Here is a 25,724-nt window from a genome sequence, read left to right on the forward strand (position 1 = left end):
ACTTTGGATTCATGCTGTTCCTACATCAGGCCCAACAGTCTCTCATTTTTGCTTCCCTGGTCCTTCTGTCTTGAAGTTCATCCTTGGCATTCCTGCTTGGGTTATTCTACAATTTGCTTCAGGGTTTTGTTCATATATTAACTATGGTCTTGTTAGCAGCTATGTGTGACCTTGCATGGACTTTCTTAACTTTCTGGTATACATTTTTCCCATCTGTGTACTTTTGATAAAACCTATTTTACAGAATCATTTCAAGATTCAAATAAGATGGTACAATAATACTACTAAAACTGTATGAATGATACATATTTCAGTTGACAAAAAATATGCCATTAGAGATTTATAGCAACAGAGTCTATGCAAGCTTAAATTATGCTAAAATAAAATTCACCTCTTTAAACAAAATGATAGATTAACCTAGTCTATCTAGAAACCAACCAGGAAAAATTAGTAACAATTCAGACAACTGGTCAAAGTATCTTACCAGAACTAGAAAAATCCACATTATCAGTAAAAGCAAAGTGAAGAGACCCTACAGAGAATCTTCTTCAAAGTGAAGTATCAGACAATCCCACTGCTATAGTATTATAGTAGCTCAAATTAAAACTTTTTAGAATATTTCAGAATCAATTCTGTCTCCAGTGTCATCTCTCACACCAGCAGTCACATTTGAGGTCATGAGTAGTGTAGTTGATGCCATGGACTTTAGTGCTTAATCATTTCAGCTGAAATCAACAATTTTCTCCTTATTAGTCAGTAAGTGTAACATGGATCCATACTGGGTTAGTTATTCAATCTCTGCTTACCTAACTTCTTTTTGCCTAACAGTGAGATCTGAAAAGTGGTAAGAATAAGACTATATTTGTGAAAATTAAATAATGAGTGATATCGACACTTCGATCAGTGCCTGATTCATAGTAAGTGGTCAATGAATTTTAGTTAGTAACATTACCATGAAGCAAAAATTTTTATAGAGCCTCGCATGGGGAATCAAGTAGCTCTAAGAGCACTGTATAGGTGGAATCTAATGTAAATAGATGACATGTCCCAGAGTTAGATGTTTCCACCTACAAGTGTTTTGTGTGTCTTTAATAATTCCAATGTATTGAAATCACTTTGGGGAGGGAAGATAAGAAGGTGCTATGCTGCATGTCGACAATCTCCCTTAAATCCCTCTGGAGTCTCCATTTCTCAAGGATGGATCAATACTAAACTGAAGTCAAAAGTTGAGCTCATCACAATTGAGTGACCTAGTCCTAGATGCAGATCTGAATTAAATTCCATTGTGGTGGCAACCAAAAAATGTCAAAAAACCTGTGTTAGGTTTGGAGAGCCCTGAAAATTAAAATTACATTTTAGACCCTCGGAAAACTGAGAACTCTTTAAGTACTATAGCTTTCTAATGAGGCACTGAAATCAATCTGCTCCAAATTTCTGTCCTAATAACTTCTCAGGATAGTTCATTTTCCATGAGCCTATTTCTCAAAAAGCCATCAAAATGATATATTTTAATCTGGACCAAACTGTGGGGACAATGTATAAATCAGCTGAGTCTTGAAGTCAGTGTTTCTCACTTGTAACTAAATTTTGATGACAGGAGAAAAGAGAATGGTTGACATCTATGGGTACAAGAGGAATTTTTTTTCTTCTTTTTAAAGCAAATCTAACATAGATCCAGTCTGTCCTCACCAATCATGTGTTTGGAAGAAACCCAGATTTCACTTAGTTTAAGATCATATTTTATACCTAGTATTATGTAAAATGCGAATGGTTTCATTTCCATTTCTTATCATGCTGATGTTTTAGTGGGCTGCTGCTTTCTTTTACATCTTTTGGCTAGAACTCATGGTACTGGGTGTATGTATGAGTGTGTATGTAACATAACTATAGAAGCATGATGCATCATTGCCATTTTTACTTTTATATAAACCACATATTTTAATTCGGAATAAATTATATATTTACTTGTGCTTCATATTCTGTAATTGGCTTTTGTCTTTTATAGGTGTCATAAAAATTGCTCTTTTATAATTTCTTACCATAAAGAACAAAAATTAAAAGCTAAAGTCAAATATTGACAAGTCTATGTACAAATATCTAAAGGAATTATAAACTCCACTGATAAGTTGAAAGTAGGTCTGTTGATTTGAGCAAATGAGTGTATCATTTAGTCAACTTCATACATAGGAATAAATTCAGGGAAACTCTAAAATGGTGAATTTGAGGGAGGGCAAAATGTCTGTCATGTTTTCTTTATTTAAGTTAACTTTACTCAAAGAAAACTAACCAGTTCAGAATTCCATAATAATTCTCATAGTAACAATCTTTTATGAAATATTGATTCAGTATTAGGTGACTTAAAACTTTCCTCTCTCTTTTTAGCAAATAAGGATCTCTTAGAAGGTGCTTTCTTATCCATTCCAATCATGCATATAATTGGGAACTTGCAAACTACAGAATCCTTTTTTTCCTTAGAAGTTAGAAGCTGACCTTTGATAGCGAATTGAAAGAAAAATGTTATGTTAAATTAATGTCTGAAGAAATCTTTATGAAATGTTTTTGAGAGGCAGAGAAATAGGAAATGAAGACATTTTGATCACTTAACTTGCAGATGACTTTTATTACATATACATGTCAAACATACATATCATATAAACATAACATATTTGTAAGCTTTATGATTTTCTTTTTTTTAAATGTATAATCTTTCACAAAATGCCTGAAATCTTTTTAAGTAATGAAGGAAACTCTGATGATGATATAGACTCAACCAGAGGTTACATGGAAACAAATTATCAATCCAACGGAAAACTAAAAACACCAGTTGTTTAAAAATTATTTATTCGGGATCCCTGGGTGGCGCAGCGGTTTGGCGCCTGCCTGCCTTTGGCCCAGAGCGCGATCCTGGAGACCAGGGATCGAGTCCCACGTCGGGCTCCCGGTGCATGGAGCCTGCTTCTCCCTCTGCCTGTGTGTGTCTCTGCCTCTCTCTCTCTCATTCTCTCTCTGTGTGACTATCATAAAAATTAAAAAAAAAATATTTATTGAATAAAACAAGGTTCAGTAAAATTAACTTACAGAGAAGATAATTACATGTTTCTGAATGTTTGATTAGAGACCCCGTGTTTTCTTTTTGTCAGGGCTGCTGTTTTCTTCTCTCCAGTCCAATTTGTAACTTACCCTGTACAATTTTGTGATTTCAATGACAATTGCATACATTAATCTTATCACTTTCTAAACTATAGTTTTGAGTTCCACTTATACAGATGTGATTTTTAAATTTTCATTATTCTGATACAGTTTGAAAAAATGTTTCCATGGGAGAACTTTCTTTCTTAAATGTTGAATATCATTTCCTTTGAAAACAGAAAATACTGCAAAGGGAACAAGGATATGTTCCCATTTATTATTCATTCCGTAAACATTATGCAGCATCTGCTACTTACATATGGGGTTGGAAAACTCTATAGACCTATCATTTCTTTCTAAAAATCTTACCAGAATGACAACAAAATAGTTGTTGCTGATTCTTTGCTACCTCCCTGGACTGGCCCAACAGACCCGCAGGATGCTAAAAATCACACCCAGAAGCACTCCATCTCTCCATTTCTGTCATAGGTCAAAATACCTACTAACCTGAACTACAGACCGACCTGTTTCATTATTGCATCTTTTGAAATCTGTGTGCTCATGCACACACACACATGCACGCGCACACTCGTACTTTACCTCTGCTGGACACTGGACATTGCTAATAGAACATTGACGGTGTTATTTAAACCCATTTTGAGAAAGGAAGTATTTCTTACTTGCTTACATTCAGAAAGCTGTATTATAACCAGAAAAACATTTGTTTTCTTTCCTACTGTGGATGTGCTGAACTAAAAATTAGGCTTTGTTATCTTTTAATTATGACCCTTGATTCAGCAATGAATGTTTTGAAAAACTCATGTTACTCGAAATTCATTTTTGCAAAGAATGCTTTTTTCCTTGAGTCTTTCTGTTATACATAATGCCAGTGAGCACAATAAATGAAATAATATGAGGAATAATTTTGCTATATGATTCATAGTTTCTGAATTGCCAATGGTTTCCTGTGAAGCATTAAACAGGAATCTGGTAAAAAAGACCTGACATAGAAGCCCAATGGCCAAGAGAACACTCTTCCTCCCCTAGAAAGGGGCCTTGGGAATATAGGGTATCATTGATTATCCTTTTAAAAGCTTAAGAATTGGTTTAATCCCAAATGTCTCAAATCTGGGAAAAAATTGGACTGCTAAAGAAATAGAATAAGATTTGCATTTTTATAAATGTGGTGACAATTATTGTAAGAGTGTTATACAGTTTAGACTTGAGAAAAGAAAGGCTGTACCTTATCAGAACAGTTGAAAAATTGAATGTGTGCTCATGTGGAAACCTTTTGATGAAGGGCTTTAATTCCTTAGATTCCTTTTTTACAGACTCTCAGGAAAGTTCACCTTAGGGAACAGTATGCCAGTTGTACAATGGGCAATGGCCCATGGCAAAACTAGACACAATAGAAAAAGAGCTCATAGTATTGAGAAAATCTCAAAGTGCACAAATCAAAAGACTTTAAACCAAACCTTCTCTGCTTACCCTAAATAGCAAAAGGAGCTGATATTGAAAGGTAAAAGAAGAAGAAGAAAGAAGAAGAAGAAGACAGATGATAAAATAATTTATTTACTTGAACTGACTATGCTAGCATGGTATAGCTCTATAATAATCACTCTCATATATCTCTTTGCTATTCACCCGGGAGAAGGCCAAATAAAGATGCTCATATGCTAAACAAATTCTATCTCCAATAAAAGGCTGTTACTTGAAGAGACTGTCTTCTCTACCTCATGATGTTGAATACATACTTGAAATCTAAATTTAGAACTTTGCCTATATGCTGATGCTCTAATAAGCAGCAAGAAGTACATAAAAATGTAAATATATGTGTATGAGCGTAAAAATAAAGATACATGTCATATATTTGTAAATAATCTCTGTGATCACAATTATCTTTATATATTATATGCTTATTTTCAGTGAATACCTCAGGGAAGTTGAAGCTATTTTTATTTAGATAGTGTATTTTTAAATATGCATAATCTATGTTCACTGTAGTGGAAGATGGTGTGACTGATTCACACTTACAATTAGATTTCACTGCTATAATCAACTGTCATAAACCTGAGTCTGCCTTCCATGTGGCAACTTACAATGTTATACAGCCAGATGAATAATTTTGATTTACCATTACCACGATGTTTGTGTACTTCTTGAAGGCAACTTCCATGTAGAAAAAAAAGGTGAATGGCACCCAGTGAAATTTGGGTAGGGATCCAAATCTCATACTTTGGCAAGATGTGACAAGGAATTTTCAATATAGTTTATCTGGTGAATTGAGAAAAGGGACATTTTTTTTTTCTGTGTGATCAATCTATGACCAAACTTTTGCAAATGCTTTGAAACTGCTAGTTCCTTAATTGAAGAATATTATACAATACACACACACACACACACACACCAAATTCCAACAGGAAGAGACTTTTTAAGAAGTTCTTTTGGCTAATATAGAATGATTTCCTTGAGCTAAAAGGATTTTCCTACTCTTCTTTTTTTTTTTTCACTAAAAACATTCTACAACTAGCCCCATAAATTTGAAAATGTGCCAGAACTGTCCCACGTTTTTGTTTTTGGTAAATGTATCATATTACTTAATCTTTCTGCAAACATCATAATTATTCCTATTTTGAAAATACTTTTATTAAAATACAATTTACATTTTAAAAGTGTTAAATAGTAGTAAGTTTACTAGTTTAATCATTTTCACAAAGTTGACACATCCAGGGAAAATGAAAACAAGAAACAGGACACTACCCACATTTTGGAAGCTCCCCTCAAGCCTGCCTCTGTAACAAACCTCTTTTTTTCAGATAACCACTTTCCTGGAAATTAGATTGTTTTTAAACATGATTTCAAGTGGACTTTTATTCAAGCATTTCAGATGGAATATCCTTTTATTTCAGACTTCAAAATTATGATTTTGACATCAAATCCTTATTGTTGCAGGTAGCTGCCTTTTCATTTCTATATCTATTGTATAAATATTACACGGTTTATTTATCCATTATATTCTTGTGAAAAAAATGTGTTGCTTCCAAGTTGGGGTCATTTCAAAGAATGTTGTTAGGGACATTTTTGAACATGTTTTGTGATGCACAAATGCAGATATTTCCCTTGTTTGTTTTTTTTTTACTTAGGAATAAAATTGCTTAGATACAGAGTGCTCATATGTTTATGTTTTGTAAATAATTGCAAAAAGATCAACAAAGTCATTATAACACCAGCTTGAAATTTTTAGTGCTATTTGTTGTTTGATATCTTGTACCATTTTTGGAAACTCGGTACTTTTTTTCTTCAAATATTGTTTTTGTCCCATTGTCTTTCTTTCTTCCCTTTGTTACATTAATTACAAACATATATATATATATATATATATATATATATATATATATTTTTTTTTTTTTTTTTTTACCATGCCCTGTATGTGCCCTTCCCTTTTCTCTGCATTTCTAAAACTTTGACCTCTCTGTACTTCAGTTTGGATTTTTTCATTGATTTATCTTTCAGATCATTGTCCTTATTCAAGCTGTGTATAGTGCACTATTAATCCAATTTATCAAGTTCTTAATTGTAGATAGTATGTTTTTCTAATGCTAGCATATTTTTTGAACTATTTTCTATAATTGTAATTTCTTGTTAAAATTCTCCATCTTTTGACATATTTTAGTATATTTTATATATTAGTATGTTAGTTTCACTTATTTAAAAACTTATGTCTGATATCAACAATATTTTTTATGTCATTTCATTTGTATTTTCTGGTTTTTCAGTTAGGTTTCAGTCAGTTTGTCTTGTATCCTGGTATTCCTGGGGTTGTGGGCTTTTGCTTTTGTTTTTTAGTTTTTATTTAAATTCCAGTTAAGATACAGTGTAATATTAGTTTCAGAAGTACAATATGGTGATTCAACACTTCCATATGACACTTGGCATACATCTTAGCAAGTGCCCACTTTAATCCCCATCATCTGTTTTACTCATCTCTCCCCACTCCACCTCCTCTCTGGTAACCATCAGTTTGTTCTCTAGAGTTGATAGTCCATTTCTCGGTTAGCCCCCCTCTTTTTTTCCTTTCACTCCTTTTCATTTGTTTCTTAAATTCCACATATGAGTGAAATCATATGTACTTGTCTTTCTCTGACTTATTGTGCATAGCATATTGCTTTTTAGCTCCATCCATGTTATTGCAAATAGCGAGATTTTATTTGTTTATGGCTGAGTAATATTCCACTATATATGACTACCACATCTTCTTTATACATTTATCAGTTAATAGATACTTGGGCTGCTTCCATAGTTTGGCTATTGTAGATAATGCTGCTATAAACATCAGGGTGCACATATTCTTTTGAATTAGTATTTTTGTATTTTTTGTAACTTTGAAAATCCATATATGGAGTTTTTAAGGTTCCTAATACCATGCTAGGGCTTTGTTTCTAAAGACTTATAGACAAATTACTATAAAATTATTTGAGACTACAATCTGAATGTGAATATAAAAGTCAAACAATATTTTCATAAAGTAGTCTGTATTTGGTATATAAATGTAACTATATTAAGTTATTAAATTTTAAATGGAAATATAGAATTATTCTTTATAATTTCAAGTCATCTTTTGTATGACTATATCTGTCCCTTAGTTAAAGACAAATCTATTAAGGAATTATATAACCAAACAACTTATTTTTCCTTCGGGTTGGTTTTAGAAATAATAATTTGTTAAATTAGAATAATCATTAAAATAATAAAATCTTTATTTGGTAATCATATTTGACCATGAGTATGAAGAATTATATATATATATATATATATATATATATATATATATTTTTTTTTTTTTTAATTGTAAAATCTGGCTTAATTTTGAAGGTGGCTTAAAGTTTTTATTTTACTGCCCACTCAAAAGCCTGAAAACAGGGGATCCCTGGGTGGCTCAGCAGTTTGGCTCCTGCCTTCGGCCCATGGCATGATCCTGGAGTCCTGGGATGGAGTCCAGCGTCAGGCTCCTGGAGCCTGCTTCTCCCTCTGCCTGTGCCTCTGCCTCTCTCTCTCTCTCTCTCTCTCTCTCTCTCCCTCTCTGTGTGTCTATCATGAATAAATGAATAAATAAATAAATAAATCTTTAAAAACAAAAACCTGAAAACAACTATTTTCTTCACATATCTTTTGTGAAAGCATAATACAATCATGGATTTTCAAAGTATCCTTTCAAATAATTATGGAATAAAGAAAATAAACCCACCAATTAGAATGCCATTATTTATATTCATATAAATTGATGTTTACCGAAGATTTTATTTTCTCGCTATATTTTTTCCACTTGCATTGGTGAAAACGGAATAACAATATTTACACTATTTGATATTTAATAAAATAAAGAGAAATATGTTTTATTGATTAAACACTTCAGTCAGTTCTGTCTTGTTTATGCTCTCATATACTATCCATTCCTAGAAAACCTGATATTGCTAGAGACTTCCTTCTGATGGCCTTTTAATAGCTCACTAACTTCTATTCAAAGTATATTTACCAAGCATTTATATTTACGATGTGCCTCTCCTTAAACTGACTGTGGAATACCTCTGTGCTGCACAGGAACTCTGGAACTGCATGGCAAACCACAAAGCATACCCTCTCTCATCTTTCTGCTCTGGTTCTGTCATTCACATCCGAACAGTCCTGCTCAATCAAGTCTCTGTGCCAGCAGCCTGGCTAGTTTCTTAATGAATAATGAAAATGATCTGGATCTGTCTTGAGAATCTGGATCCCATTACCTATCTGGATCCACAAATTGTCCTTGCTCTAACTCCTACAAGCAATGATACAAACTTATGACCAGAGTTCTGAGCATCAGCCTTTGGCTAATCTATGACATTTCTGCACCTATGTGTTAAGACAAATCACTACTTTTCTTTGTTCCTCTTTAAGTACTTTTTTGCCATTTGCCTTAATCATGACCAGAGATTGCCCATCTCATTTGAGAAAGTCTTCTAGACTGGATCTCCTTAGTCACCAGGACCTGGGCACTGGGTTTATTCCCTGGCTTTCCAGGTCACAACCTCTTTCTTGCCTCCACTGCAATTAGTTATAAATTAGTTGCCATGCTCTCTCAAGAATTCAGAGACATAACAGATCTCACATAAGCAATCCTTTACTGTGCCATAGGATTGACTTTCCTTTTATCTCCTCTGTGAAGAAAACAATTATTCTAACTACAAGGGCAAGTTCATTACATGAAATTAACAGTCAAATATTACTTTGTCAATCTTAAAAATAATCAAATATAATATATAGTACCTAATATAAAAGGAAAATAGAAACCTTGAGGAAATGAACTTTCATTTAATCATTCCAGAAAATATTTGTTGAGGATAGCTTACCAACAAGACCTTTGTATATTTACAAATGTTGGTATTAACAAAAGAGAAATTATTAGTAATCACCAAAATTTAGTCTGTAATATCAATCCCATGTTAAAAATATATGACTCTAGACAGTTGACCCATTTGACTCAAATCATAGCATAAGGCAGAATATGAATGGAAGTAAAAAAAGAAAAGTATACACACTGAGTTTATGTTGGTAATGAAAACATTTTATTAAAAGTTAAGATATAGTCATTAAATGAAGAGATCTGAAGCATTTACTTGGTGGATTTTGACAAATCTATACACCTGTGTATACAACATCAAACAGAATGTTTCTACACCCTAGAAAGTCTTTTCATTGTCCTTTTGTGTCAGTCTCTTTCCACAGAGGCAGCCACTGTTTTGATTTTATCGCCATAGACTATTATTTTTGCCTCTTCTAGAATTTTATATAAATGAAATCATAGGGCATATATTACTTTTTTCTTGATATTTTCATACAATGTAATAGTTGTAAGATTAATCCATGTTGTTACATATATTAATAATCATTTTTCTTGCTTAGTTTATACCACTACATAAATATATCAAAATTTGGATATTTATTTTCCTGTCGCTAGGTAATTCTCCCACTCTAGTTTGGAGTTATTATAAATAAAAATGCTAAAAACTTCTTCATACATTGTTGGTGGGGGGATATGCATACATTCACTTATTTTCATTATACATCAAGAAGTGGAAGTAACAGGTTATAGGGCAGGTGCATGTTTACCTTTGTAAGAGAATCAAAAGCTTCTCTGTTTTATGCTTCCACCAGCAATGCATAGCATGTGAACTCCCAGCTCCTTCATATCTTTATATTATTTTTTAAATCATTTTTAAAATTTTGTTGTAGCAAAAGTGTAGTGATATCTCACTGTTGTTTTAATCTACATTTCTTGATGAACCATGATATTTAGCCCCTTCCACATGTTTATTTTCTTTTGTAAAGTATTTGTTCAAGTCTTTTAATTGAGTAGTTGGTGTTTTCAATTAGAAATTGAAGGAGTTGTTTATATATTCAGGATTCAAGTCATTTGCCAGAAAATGTTGCAAACATTTTTTTCTGGTCTATGTTTTGCTTTTTTAGTTACTTAATAGTGTCTATAAATGGGAGAAGTTTTCTGTTTTAATGAAACAATTTATTACATCCTAAAATATATTGTTAGTACTTTTGTATCCTAAGACAATCTCGCCTACCCCAGGTTTATGCAATATCCTTTTATGGTTTCTTCTATAATCTTTACAATTTTACTTTTTATATTTAGGACTGTGATACATCTTTGATTAATTTTGTATATTGTTAAGATATGGAGGAAGTTTCATTTTTTTTCATTTTTCTCAATTTCAGTATTCAATTGTTCCTGCACCATTATTTGAAAGGACTTTGATTTCTCTTTGAATGGTTTTCCCACCTTTGTTAAAAATCAATTTTCCACAGTTCTGTGAGCTTATGACTAGGCTTTATGTTCAGTTATATTAACCTATTTATATATCTTTATTAACTTTTGTCCCTTTAAAGTACTTTTTAAAGTCAAGCAGAAAAAATCATCTATCCTTTTATCTCTTTTTAAGTTGTTTTCACTATTTTAATCCATTTGCATTTTCATATAACTTTATCAGTCATTTTTCTCTAGAATCACTATAGGAATGATGACTGTGATTACATGCTTGCATGATATATATATGTATACATTATATGTATATATGTATATATGTATATATATTGACGACATATGTATCTATATTGCTATTATTTTCCATTCCAATTCTGTTTTCGTCAGAGTATATACTTTGTATTATTTTGACACTTGAAATTAACAGAAACTTGTTTCAAGGTGCCAAATTTGTTGCATGTTAAAAACATGCACTTGAAAAAAAAAAAAAACATGCACTTGAAAACAATGTGTCGGCTACAGTTATTAAGAGTGATGTTTTAGGGATCCCTGGGTGGCTCAGCGGTTTAGTGCCTGCCTTTGGCCCAGGGCGCGATCCTGGAGTCCTGGAATCAAGTCCCACGTCGGGCTCTGGGCATGGAGCCTGCTTCTCCCTCCTCCTGTGTCTCTGCCTCTCTCTCTCTCTCTCTCTCTCTGTCTATCATGGAGAAATAAATAAATAAATCTTAAAAAAAAGTAATGAAATGCATTAAAAAGTAAAAAAACTGTTTAAAAAAAGAGTGATGTTTTATAAATGTCAATCAGGTAAAGGTGGTTTATTTGGTTATTTAAATCATTCTAAGTCCTTATAGAATTTGTCTACTAGTCCTATAAATTACTGAGACTGCAAAAATATTTTGTCATTTTTCCTTTATGCATTTTTTAATTGTTAGGCAAATGGACATTTATAATTGTTCAATATACATCATAATTTTTATGAAATTTATCTTTTCTTTTGAAAATATTCTGGGAAATATAGACAAGTAAAGCTCTCTGATACTAATAGAGCCACATTTGCTTTCTTATGAGTAATGTTTTACTTTTGATATGGCTCTATCTTTATGTTTAACTAATATTTGTCTCTTACAAAGAGTATTTTGGTCTTCTTTCTTTATCTCAGTCTGACAATCATTGCCTTTAAATCAAAGTCATTAGTCCATTTAAAATTTATATAATTATTTATAGAGTTGGGTTTATTTTTTTAATTTTTTAAAAAGAATTTATTTACTTATTTATTTATTTATGAGAATACACAGAGAGGAGAGAGAGAGGCAGAGACACAGGCAGAGGGAGAAGCAGGCTCCAATGCAGGGACCCCAACGTGGGACTCGATCCCGAGTCGCCATTATCATGCTCTGGCCTGAAGGCGGTGCTAAACCCCTGAGCCATGGGGCTGCCTATATAGTTGGGTTTAATCCACCATATTATATTTATTTTTCTTAGACTTATCCTTTCTTTGTTTTTTGTATCTTGTCATTTTTTTTGGTATTAACTCAGCAGTTTTTAGTCTATGTCCTCTATTTAACTTTTGGGTATTTATTTTTATGTTACTTTTATAATACCTTTTCTAGTGATAGTAATATTCATCCTTAACTCTATCTAGCTAAATTAATTTGATACCATCTCATGTGCAATGTAAGGCTATTCCTACCCTCCTGACTTTGCACAATTCTTTTCATATATTTACAAATACCTATGTTATCACCTCCACAAAATAGCTATATTTTATTTTAAATGGTTTCTCTTTTAATAAGATTAAGAAAACAATGTTTTATATTCAATCTTAAATATATATTCCCAGTGTTCTACTCTCCTTAATTTAGATCCAAGTTTCCATCTGTTATCATTCCCTTCATCCTGAATAACTTCATTTAACATTTCCTTTAGAGCAGTTTGGTGGTAGTAAATTTCCTCATATTTCATTTAGTTGAAAATGTTTGTCTTCTTTTTAGGAGACTATTTTTGCTAGAGAATTCTGTGTTGATGTTTTCTTTTAGCACTTTAGAGATGTTATTCCATGTTTTTTTGTCCATCGGTTCAAATAAGATTATCAGTAGTCTTATATTATATATCACTGCTTACCTTTTGTGTCTTTTTTCCCTCTGTCACTTCTTAGTTTTCTTTGTAACTTTTGTTTCCTGTATTTTGACTATGATGTGGTTTTGTTTGCACTGATATGGATGTGGTTTTGTTTGCGTTGATTCTATTTGGGATTGCTTGAGTTTCAATTTGTAAGTACATTTCTTTCATGAAATTGGAACATTTTCAGATATTATATCTTCAAATATATTTTTTGCCCCCTTCTCTTTCCATCTTGGATTCCATTTACAGATAGATCAGGCTGTTTAATATAGTTCTATAAGTCCCCTCAAGGTCTGTTGAATTTTTTTTCTTTATTCTTCAGACTCCGTTATTTCTGTTGATCTGGTTTCAATTTACCTGACTCTTTTCCAATTACAATTAAACACATCTGGTGGAATTTTCATTTCAGATTTGTAATTTTCTATTTTTATTTGTTACTTTAAAAAATAGGAGTATTAGGATGTAATCCATACAGGATATAATTCACTAGCGGCAGGTATGTAACTTAATGCTTTCAAATAAATTTATAGAATTGAGAAACTAGTTTTAGAACATTTACTTCATTTTAAAATGATTCCTGTTTGCAGTTGATCCCCATCCCTACCTTAAAATCCAGGCAGCAGCAATTCTGCTTCCTGTCTTTAAAGACTTCCTTCTTTGTACATTTCTTATAAATGGTATCATACAATATGAAATCTTTTACATACGATTTTATTCACTAAAGGTAAAGTTTATGAAATTTACTCATATTACAACATGTAACATTTTGTTTCTTTTTCACATTTTTTCATTCACCAGTGATGGACATTTGGATTGTTTTGAATTTTTCTTTTTATGCATAATGTTACTCTAGAACTAAATATAAAAGTCTTTGTACATCAGTTTAACTTACCTTGTGTATATTCCTATGAGTTGTATTTCTGTGTCCTATAATGAATTTAGGTTTTACTTTTTATGAATAACAAACTGTTTTCTCACGTTGCCATGCCATTTTATACAATCCTTAAAACATGAGAGTTATAGTTCTCCACATCCTTACCAACACTTGTAATTTTCTACATTTTAAAAATTATAGCCATTCTAGTAGTTGTAAAATGTTATCTTATTGTGGCTTTAAATTTCATTTCCTTAATTACAAGGATTCTCTGCTGAGAATCTCCAGACTTTCCTTTATTATGATATTATATTTCTCTAAGTCACAGTTTCTAAGCAGTATTATCATGTTAAACCAGATAATGGCTTGTCTGGGGAGGATATCATGTGCATTATAGGATATTTAGGAACATCCTTGGACTCTACTCATTGGATGCCAGCAGAAAGCCTATCAATTGCGACAAAAATACCACTAGATATTGCCAAATATCCATTTTGGAAATCAGGAATCATCCCAGGTGAGAAACACTGCTCTAATCCTTTGATAGTATCTTTAAATTCCACTTATATTAATTCCAACATCATAGAATAGATTTTCCTGTTTCTTCATATGTACAAGAATTGCTATATGTATAATACATTGTAGAGACTCTGGCTTCTGTTTTCTTCTGAGGAATATTAATTTTTGTTTAGCACTCAGTTGAATTGCTGGTCTATTACCTTGTGTAAATTGGAACTTGTATTTGTGTTTTGTTAAGGTAGGCTATTTTGGATCTTCTCCTATTCCTGGAGTGAACCCCTTAGCTCAGGGATGTACTTTTTGTGCATGATGTGTCTTTTGGGCTTTTAGTGGAAAGCCCAAGATTTTTTTTTTTTTTTAATGGCATAGCCTTTTTTTTTTTTTAACTTAATTTATTTATTCATGAGAGACACAGAGAAAGACAGACAGACAGACACAGGCAGAGGGAGAAGCAGGCCCCATGCAGGGACCCTGACGTGGGAATCGATCCCGGGTCTCCAGGACCATGCACTGGGCCCAAGGCAGCACTAAACTGCTGAGCCATCCGGGCTGCCCAAGAAAGCCCAAGATTTTTATAAGTACTCATTCCTTGGTAGATCTCAACTATGTCTGTCATTCAGAATCAGCTGAACCTTCTGGTCAGGGTTTTCAGCATTTATCTCTTTCTTTCCAAATAGTGCCTTGACTCTCCTCAACACTCACACAATTCTGTGACCAAATACATGAAAAGATTTTATTCTGGACATTCTGAGATTCTCTCCTTTCTGGTATTTCCCTATGCTTAATTTTTCAGCTTCCCTGGTAGCCTTAATCTATATCCTTTGACCCTTCACGCTGATAAAGATCATTGATTTCTTCTAGCATTCTGGACATTGTATGCAAAAAACTAGTATCAATGTAGACCTCAATAAGAGTTACACTCAACTAGCTTCTATCTGCTTTTGTGTCAAATCCCCATCAATTCTTCCTGCCTTTATCACTCTCCACTGCCTTAAAATAATGTACATGTGCGTGAGTGTATCTGTGTATATATCTATTTTACAGAGTTTATAATTTTTATCTGTGGTCATGTTAGAAACTGTTTTGACATCACCTGAATCAGAATTCTCTATGGTTAGCCTTTCATATCCCAACTTTACAGACAAACAGTTGTAGATGAAGTAAGATTAAATAACTTTTTTATGGTCACATAGTTGGTAAAGTAATCCTCTATTTCACTATACAGTTGGCCCTTGAACAGCATGGGTTCAAACTATATGGTTCTATTTACATGCAGATATTTTTCTATACATATAATACAGTACTGTACATATGTCTTCTTTTCCTTAGGATTTTCTTAATAACATTTTCTTTTCTGTGGCTTGCTTTATTGTAAGAATACAGTGTATAATACATGTAACATACAAATGTGTTAATCAACTTTTTATATTATTGGTAAGGATTCTAGTGAATAGTAGGCTATTAGTGGTTAAGGTTTGGGGGAGTCAGAAGTTATATACAGATATTTTACTATATAGAAAGTCAGCAAAAAAAGAAAAAAAAAAGAAAGTCAGCACTTCTAACTCCTGAGAGTCAGCGATACTTTTATTTTCTATTGTTTTCTTTTTTCTATGTAGTTTTCTTTTTTTAATCAATTGTCTGGAGTTAATAGTACATGATATATAGATTGCTATATATAAATATTATAGATTGTAATACTCATACACAGGAGTTCATTGTCAGAGGTGAGTTTGAATATGTATGTGTTTGGTTAAAATCAATTTAGAAAAAGTAGGCTTCAATCCTATTTAAGAGTTAAATAAGCTTTATATTAATTTTAAAATAAACCCCAAGATTTTAACTCCAAAAGACTTTTCAGCTTTTCAAAATTAGTTGTCTAAATACGTATCAGCCCTGGTTCTGGATTCTCTACTCCATTTATTGAATTGTCTGTTTGAACCAGTACTATACTGTTTTGGTTACTGTATCTTTATAATAAATCTTGAAATCATCTGGTGAAATAAGCCTGGTTAAAAGAATAATAAAAGTCAAACTCAAAGAAATAGAAAGTAGAATAATGATTATCAGGCGCTAGGGAGTGGGGGAAATCAGGAAATATTGGTCAAAGAGTACAAAATTCCACTTATAAGATGATTAAGTTCTGGGTATCTAATGCATAGATAGGACAAGAAATGGTAATTATGTGATGTTATGGAGGTGTTAGCTAATGCTATGGTGGTAATCATTTTGCAATATATAATATATCAATTCATCATGTTGTATACCTTAAACTTAGAAAAAGTTTCTTTTTCTTAAAAAGACAAAGAAAGAAAAAGAAAATAGGAGAAGAGATTCATGTGATCTATTTCTTAGTTCTCAAGGTTTCCAACACTTTAAAAGAAAAAATAAGTCTATTTTCTCAGCTAACAATAAATTAATCCTAACATTATTAACTCTCCATGTCTAAATGTATTAAAATTTAGCTTCACAACAACCAATCCATTCAAATGAGATATCTTAGGGATGCCTGGATGGCTCAGTCAGTTAAATGTCTGTCTTTGTCTCAGGTCATGATCTCAGGGTCCTGGGATCCAGCCCCAACACTCCTTACTCAGTGGAGAGCCTGTTTCTCCCTCTCCTGCTCCCCATGCTTGTGCTTTGATGAATAAATAAATAAAATATTCAAAAAAATAAAGCTTCTTAACATAAAAAGATTAACTTCAGCAGATAGTTAATAAATGACAGAATTGGGAATCAAATTTTGGCAGTGTAAGCCAGAGCTGAGTTCTTAAGTACCTTACTTCCATTCATAATAAAACAGTTGAAAGCTATACAAAAGCATACAAAAAATAATAATAAGTTATTTTAACCTCACTCAGCAAAAATAACTGCTATTTTTTGATGTCCATTCTCTCCAGACTTTTTTATTTATACACTAATAGAACAATGCTTTTTATAATTTGTACTCCCACCAAATTGAATGATATTCTCCAGTGTGATAACAAATTTTGATTCATTCAGTTCAGCAATCCAAATACAATTTTATATCCCAGATTTATTTAATTCAAGACTGTGAAGAAAACAAAGGGATTTTAAAAAAATAACAGAACCTATATTTGATAATGAAAACAACATAATTGCTGGTGTTTATACTTAGGTACAATGAACAATAAAGGATATAAAGGATTAATGACACTTCTGAAGATTTTTTTTTAAATTTATGAGCGAGAGTAAGAATAAGCATGAGCAGGGGCAGGGGCACAGCAAGAGGGAGAAGCAGACTCCCTGCTGACCAGGGAGTGCCATGTGGAGCTCAATCCTAGGACCCCAGGATCATGACCTGAGCCAAAGGCAGACACTTTACCAACCGACTGAGCCACCCAGGCACCGCAATGATATTTCTTTTTATGTTTCTTGTTACTAAAGCAACTGACATGACCCTTAATCAGCCAAATATATAAGAGGATGCCTCCTGTTCATAGTCTTTATCATGTGACTTTGCTAAATTAACATTTATTAAGTAAATTCCTGGTGTGTTGGATGGTGGGCCAGGTTCAACAAAAGACCACAAAAAAAAAAATGAGATAAAGAATTATCTTACTCACGGGTCCTGGAGGAGGTGTACAGTATGCTTGAGGGACTACAGGAGGAGGTCAAGGTGGGATACAAGCAGATAAATGGGTAGGACCTTGGGCAACTAAGGTTTTAGGATCTGTGAGTGGAATACTTTGAGGTTGTCTAAGAAAGGCCAGATTGGTCAATTCAACCCAAAAACGTGCAGGGTTTTGGTAAGCTCTCCAAGGGTTTTACCTAAGAAATGTACAAGGTTAAAGACCTGGGAGGCAGGGGACACTCTTTATTACAAGAGATTTGGGGAAGTCAGACTAGGAACTTAAATTTGCTTCTGAGTCCCAGTTAAAAGGATGCATTTGCATGAAGAGTTCGTGTCAGTTTAAGGTCCCCTGCGGTCCACTTGGCCAGACAAAATGGATGCTGAGGCAAAAATGCCATGGAGTAGCTGAGTTACAGTCTGGGCACCTTACCATTGAATTCTCAGTTTTTTCTTTTTCATTCCAGGGACAGCTAGACAACGCTCCCACATTGTTTCTCTGAGCTACATGAGTGTGTCTAAACTTTCTCCATAGTGACCAGTGTTTTCCTGCTCTGAACATTCCTGCTAAAATATAGAAGTGCTAGGCAATGGAGAAAGATTCTTTCTGCTTAGACTTTGATCTAAACTTTGGTTCCTCATTTGCAGGGGTCAGGACACATCACTTTTAATTACTTTCCTTCTAGTGAGATGCTTTTTACAAAAGCATAGGTTTCTGCTCTGGCCTTGAATGATAAAATTGGAAAAAAATCTGTTTTGCCTGTTTACTGAGGAAATGATATAATGTGTAGGGTAATAATATTTAGAGATGACTCTAAATTAATAATATGAACATACTTATGTTCTTATGAGCATACTACCTCCTCAGAAACTTTTCTCTATTTTTTCTATTTATATTGTTTTTCTATTTTTCTATCTATTTTTTTAAGATTTTATTTATTTGACAGAGAGAGAGCACAAACAGGCAAAGTGGTAGGTAAACAGAGAGGGAGAAGCAGCCTTTCCTCAGAGCAGAGACTCCAACGTGGGGCTGCATCTCAGGACCCTGGGATCATGACCTGAGCTGAAGGCAGACTCTTAACCAACTGAGCCACCCAGGTGCCCTGAAACGTTCTTTTTCTGAAGCTACCATTTCTCACAGATATCAATTGGGTACAGTGAGGACAAGGTATAAGATCACGAGCTGATAGTAAGTAGTTTCATAAAATGGAGCTTGAAGTTCTTTCTTGGCTTTAATTTATAGAATAAAAACATTACTGTTTCAGTGTTTTAGGAAAAAATAAGCATTAACATATATTTGTGTGTGTGTGCAGGCATAAGTACATGACATATATACATAATTCATTTCAAGTACATATTGTGCATTATAGTCTATTATATTTTTATGTTTACCCCTTCCTCTGGATGGGGAAGCATAGGGTACAGTCTTCCCTTGTTCACTACTATTTCTAAACACAGCTACGGGAATAATTCATTCCTGGGTGACAAAGATAATTGGATAATAAACTGTCGAATGAAAGTTTATTTTCCATTTTACTTAGAAATTTATCTTATAGAAATTTGAATATCACTTTTAATAAAATATTCCTAAAATTTTAATTTCTATTTCTTTAAAAACAAAGCAGTTTATATAATCAGAAAGGGATGTCTACTCTGCGTACAAAACACTTCCAATTACATTAACACAGATCCTGTGTTCTGAATTGTTCTGGATGATTAAATGTAGGTGTTTCGATGATCTCTATTTAATATGTGAGTGAGAGACAGATGAATTCTGATTAGAAGAGGTGTTCAGCAGACATTTAGCTTGCATTAATAGGGAAATAAAAGCCCTTAACATATCCTTACTGGGGCTAACCGTGTAATTCTAAACTCTTGCTTTCACATGCATAATTTGTGAACACAGAAAATTTGCTAGGCAAAATATAGTACAGTCTGTTTCATATAAACTATGTGAATCTTACCAAAATCTTCTTAAATAAATATTTTTAAAATACCAGTTACTACACATGTTAAGTATCTTAAAAGTGGAAATGGGAAATTATATACTTGGAGGTAGGGCATGAAAATCCAAATGAATCATTTGGGAAAACTTCCAGCATAGCAACTTCTGAAGAGAGCTTTACTGTCATAATAGTAATGATGAGCTTAATTCCTCTGGGTGCATAAAATTCACGTAAGGATAGTATTGTAATTTTAGATGAATGAAAGTGTTTTGAAGGGGTGCAAATTGGCTCATACACACATCTCCACAGCCCTTGGGAGAAGAGATGAGCCTGAAGCAAAATCCTTCTTGAGATTATAATGCTCAGCTTATGAAGTTTATATTTTTTCTAACAGGAAAATACACCTACCAGAAAAATCTTTTGTTAACCTTCTGTTACAACTTTGCCTCACACTAGCAAACAGCGAGATGTAGTCAACTCACAGCAAGTGCTTATGTTTGAATAGAAATTGAACATTCCCAAAGGGTGAGAATATGGCTATTTGCACCTTCAAAATGGAATTGTAAGCCTGAGGCCAAAAACAAACCTTTATAAGATATAAATTTGACACAATGGACCTCCTCTGTCTCCTTCAAACTCCTCCCTAATCTTGGAGACACTACCATGTTTTATTATTTTTCCAGGCTAATTACTCCTCCAGTCTCTCCCCAAAGTTTTTCCTTTTGTCTTCTAGGCTTGATAAATATTGGATTTGTTATATTTAACTGGCAGTTGTGCATTTTCATTTAGAAGTCATAGGATCATTAACTAAAGTAAGTCTAACTAAAACCACAGTCTTTCAAATTGCTCATCTTTCTAGATTTCACTGTCAATACAACTGTACTATGATTTTTCTTGTTACACAAATTCAAACCTTCAGTAATATTTTGAATTTCTTCAACTTACTGTTTAATTTAAGATAGATTATTAGGTTAGACTCCAAGTCGATTATTTTCATACTGGTATCATTGCTATTATCTGTTCCTCTATATTATTATTTTTTCTTCTATATCTTTATTACCACATTTCTAGATCAATGTCTCCTGCTTGGATAATTGAACTAGTATTCTAACGGGGTTTCCAGCCTTTAGTAAAACATTTTCATGGCATATCACCATCAGATTGATTTTCCCCTGCAGTGTTCCTGACAGGGACTTATCCTTGATGAAAACAAACTAAAATACTTCTAGATAACATTCAGATTCGTGTCCTTCCTGACCAAAACACATTTTTTTGGTCTAATTCCCTTTCCCTATATTTCCAGATATATTTCTTTCTATTATACACAATACCTTCCTCAAAGCCTCTCCATTTCCAAAATCCATCTACCTTTTGAAATCCAGCACTATTTTCAGAATATACTGATAATTGATCATTCAAATATTGAACCTCGAATGCACTGTCTACACCAAGAGTTGGCAGATGACATCCATGGGCTAATTTTACCCTTCCACTCCTTTCTGGATTTCCTGCAACCTAAAAATGATTTTTACATTTTTTAAAAGTTTATTGAGCCCCAATCTGTAACAGTATTTGCAAACTGGTATATGAATATATGGATTTCTGGGTTCTTTATCAGATTTCTATTTAATTTATGCTTTTATTTCATTATCTAAAACTAATAAATATTTATTAATCATCTGTGTAAACTCCTTAAAACTGAATATTGCCATGTGGTCTTAGGTTCAGATTCCATTTTATAGTCATCAAAATTCAGTGTAAGTGAAAGTATTAGATTTTAAATAATTTTCCATGCAAACTATATTTGAAATTGGGCATATAAGCAAGAGGAAGTAAGTATTGCCAGCATTAGGTTGGCAAGCATCTATCTTCAAATTCAATCTTCAGATGAGTATCTGAACTTTAAAATCATAGCATAAGACTTTAGATTTTTAAGTCAATAGCAATGCCCAATTGGAATTCACATTTACAAATTAAGATTTTAGGTACTTTAGCAAGAACTTCTCAAATTGAATTCTGTGGAGCTGCCTTCTTCAAATACACTCTCAAGGTCTAGGCCTATTCAAATCAGAAAACTTTTGCACTCCTCAGACATTGCCCACATGTTAGTTCTTAGTTCTTAGTTCTTGAAATAGCTAGATATTGTCTACAAGGTGATTACAGTATTAACTTCCTTTCAGACTCTACAGTAAAGACAAGTAACTTTACTTATACCATTATACCATTCTTACAACAATTTTATTTATTTTTTTCTGATTGATTCAGGTCAAGGCAATGGGGGAAAGCAGCTGGTTCTCAAGGGGACATCTTATATACACTCCCTGTGGTAGCCCTTTGAAAGAAACTTCAGAGCATCCCCTTGGCACAGAGCTCATTACTGCCAAGGAAGTCTTGGGATGGAGATGGACAGGCAATTTGGGAGGGAACAAAGAAATCTCATTATGTTTTTCCTGGATAGTGAACACATTCCTGTTTCCCAAATGTAAAATATAATATCTAGCATGATAATCTACAATTAGTATTGAGTGTTTATTTTTCATCCAAATGAAAAACATGTCTTTTGTACAAATCTAGGGGAAATAAAAATGAAAACTATGTAAATAGGGGAAGTTCTAAAAGGCTAAGAGGACAAATGAGAAAGCATCCATTTAATAGATTGAGGAGATCATGTAAGAAAGAGTTTGAAATGTTTCTTTTTTCATCTTAGGATTCACAAGGAAGAATTTTCACTAGTGATTGGAATAGAAAAAAGTGACTCTATGAAAGAAAAGAAGAACTATAAATAAGTGTCTTGATATTGCTTTTTGGGAAAATATATAATTTTATTACAATTATCTAAACTTTATACACATCTGTACTAGTAAATCCCAAGGACTATGTCCTTGTTCTTTAAAATTTGCTTATCAAGCAGCAATATTTACAATAACAGAGTTTGTTAAAAATTCCAAATACAGATCCTATCCAAAAGTATTATTTATGTATTTTATTTATGTATTTGTATTTTCATACATATTAATATTTGAGAAGCAGTTCTTGACAATATGTAAATCCTAGTCTACTTAGCCCTTCTTTTATTGAATTTTGTTTATAAAGTAAACCAAATTTGTCTCTCCCAATGAAAACGTTTGATAGCAATAGCAATAACAAGAAAGAGTTTATTATTGAAAGAGATAGAAGTCAGCAAGAATAAATGAGAAGGGGATCCCTGGGTGGCGCAGCGGTTTGGTGCCTGCCTTTGGCCCAGGGCGCGATTCTGGAGACCCAGGATCGAATCCCACATCGGGCTCCCGGTGCATGGAGCCTGCTCCTCCCTCTGCCTGTGTCTCTGCCTCTCTCTCTCTCTGTGTGACTATCATAAATAAATAAATAAATAAATAAATAAATAAATAAATAAATAATTAAAAAAAAAAAGAAAAAGAATAAATGAGAAGTTACCCAGAAGGTTATATTCCATTCCATCAGCAGTCATGTTGCTGTATTGCTGTTGTTGTTTTTGATATATATTTATGCACTCACTGTAATATTGATTGTTACCTGTTTCAATTTGTAACAATCACAGGGATTAGCCTGGGATAGTGTAATTATAGTCAATCCATATAAACAGCATTAATAAATACCACTTATATCTTTTCTATAAATACAGGAAATTTCTACATAACAAGGGTCATCTCATTTTTATCATTTACATCACTGGTATCAATCATTAAAATTATTTAAATGTTGATTATGTAAATATGTTTGACCTGCTAAATTTGCCAGAAAGTTTATATATATTCTTATACAATTAATCTACTCATTTGGCAAAGTAAAGGTTATTTCTTGATGTAATTTCATAGCTTTGGGCAACTTTTAAGATAAAAACTAGTTTTATTTTGATGACATTTCCACTAATTCATTTTATCTATTAACAAAAACTATTTCATCTGAAAGCATAAATTTAGTTAAGGACAGTGCAAATTACTTCAATCACAGTGACATTCAAATAAAAGAACATGCTTTCAAAGGATCCCAGAAATTATACCAAAATGACAATCATGCCATATTTAAGCAGTATGAGTCCAAAACACTGAAAGTGGTAGGATTGCATGTGTAGTAACATAAATGATTTATAAGAAATCCTGGAATTTGTAAATTAAATATTTATTGCAAAAGAGTCAACTTGGATGTCTATAAAATTAAAGTGTTAACATTATTCAAAAATATTTAGAGGGCCTCATTTAGAATTATCTTTATAAATGACACTATATATTGTCATTAAAAACTCACAAATGGTGTTCTAGTATTCATCTTTATAAAAAAAGATTCAACTTTTGAAAAGATCTTTAGTAAACTAGTTGAGATAGCAATTTAAGATTTAGTCTCCAATGGAACATATTGGTAGCTGAACATGCTGGACAATGACTTGAATAAAATAAATTATCTAAAGTAATAAAGATAATACTTCAGAGGTCTCTACTGTCTGTATTGCTTTAGTAAAGGAAACATCATGTATTAAGATATTCAGATAGATTGACCTCCAAATACATGGGAGATCAGTATAATTTTGTTTTCTATTTCCTTTTTCCCTCTACTTAGTATCTATTACTCACAAGAAAAACATAAGTACATAAGGATATAAAGTGAATTCAATAACTCTTAAAACATATAGAAGTCATTAAAAAAAAAAAACTCTACAGACTTTTCATAATTTACAAGCCAAATCAAGTTATCAAAAAAGGGGTAAGAATATGTGAATCTTTCAAGTAAATTAACTTTTTTCCCCCCTGTCAGATGTTTATTTTCATTTGGGAAAGAGGAATTCTCCAACATAATAGTCAATAAAAAATGGGGTTAAATATTCCGAAACCATGATGGCATGTTTCTTTCTTAAAACTAGATATAGATTCTACATCAGAACAAAAAGGATTATACTACATATACCTCCTCAAATCTCCCACCCCAAGAAATATATAAAAAATAAATAAAACATTTTCTCAGATTTTTGGTAGCATTTCTTCCTTGAAAGCAGCTGATAGGTCTATTACTAGAGCTAATCGTTAATGTTTTCCTACTAATACACTACCAAGCATAAGTAAGTGTAATGACATAATTGTTCCAAAAAAATATAATTAAGTTTCATTTTGTCGAAATTATTATATGCATTTTTGATAGAGAATCAAGTATTCCCAGCCTCTATTTTCTTTTTTGGAGACAAAACAAAACAAACAAGCAAAAATCATAATACATGTTATAAATATAAACAAAGAAACGTCTAACTCTGTCTGCTGGAGGCGACTTCCCACAAGAGGTCATATTTGATCTAGAAAAGGAAGTGTCTTCATTGTAAGATATGTTTTTTTTTCATACCAAACAAAAACAAATGATTAATGGATGTGGATATATTCAAAGTATATAATTGTGAAGGAAGAAAATATTTATCAGCCTCAGCTATAAACAATCTAAACAGAGAGCTCCCCACAAGCTTCATCTCTCAGCAATGGACAAAGTGAAGCGAGTTTTTCTGGCTAGAGCTACTCTAAAACATTTTCAAGAACGCTGATCATTCTGTCATACTTTCCCCATCTTTCAAATTCATCCCAACCACATGTTTTAAACGATCAATTTATATAATAAATGTAGTACTTGACTGGTACTGATTCATGTTTTAAACAGATGAATGCTTGATGAATGTGGCACAAAAATGCTATCTTTATTTTCAAAACTAAGACAAGGCATGAGAAATAATTTATATCAAATATT

This window comes from Canis lupus, chromosome 32, assembly GCF_003254725.2.
Source record: "Canis lupus dingo isolate Sandy chromosome 32, ASM325472v2, whole genome shotgun sequence".
In the NCBI taxonomy this organism is placed as follows: domain Eukaryota; kingdom Metazoa; phylum Chordata; class Mammalia; order Carnivora; family Canidae; genus Canis; species Canis lupus.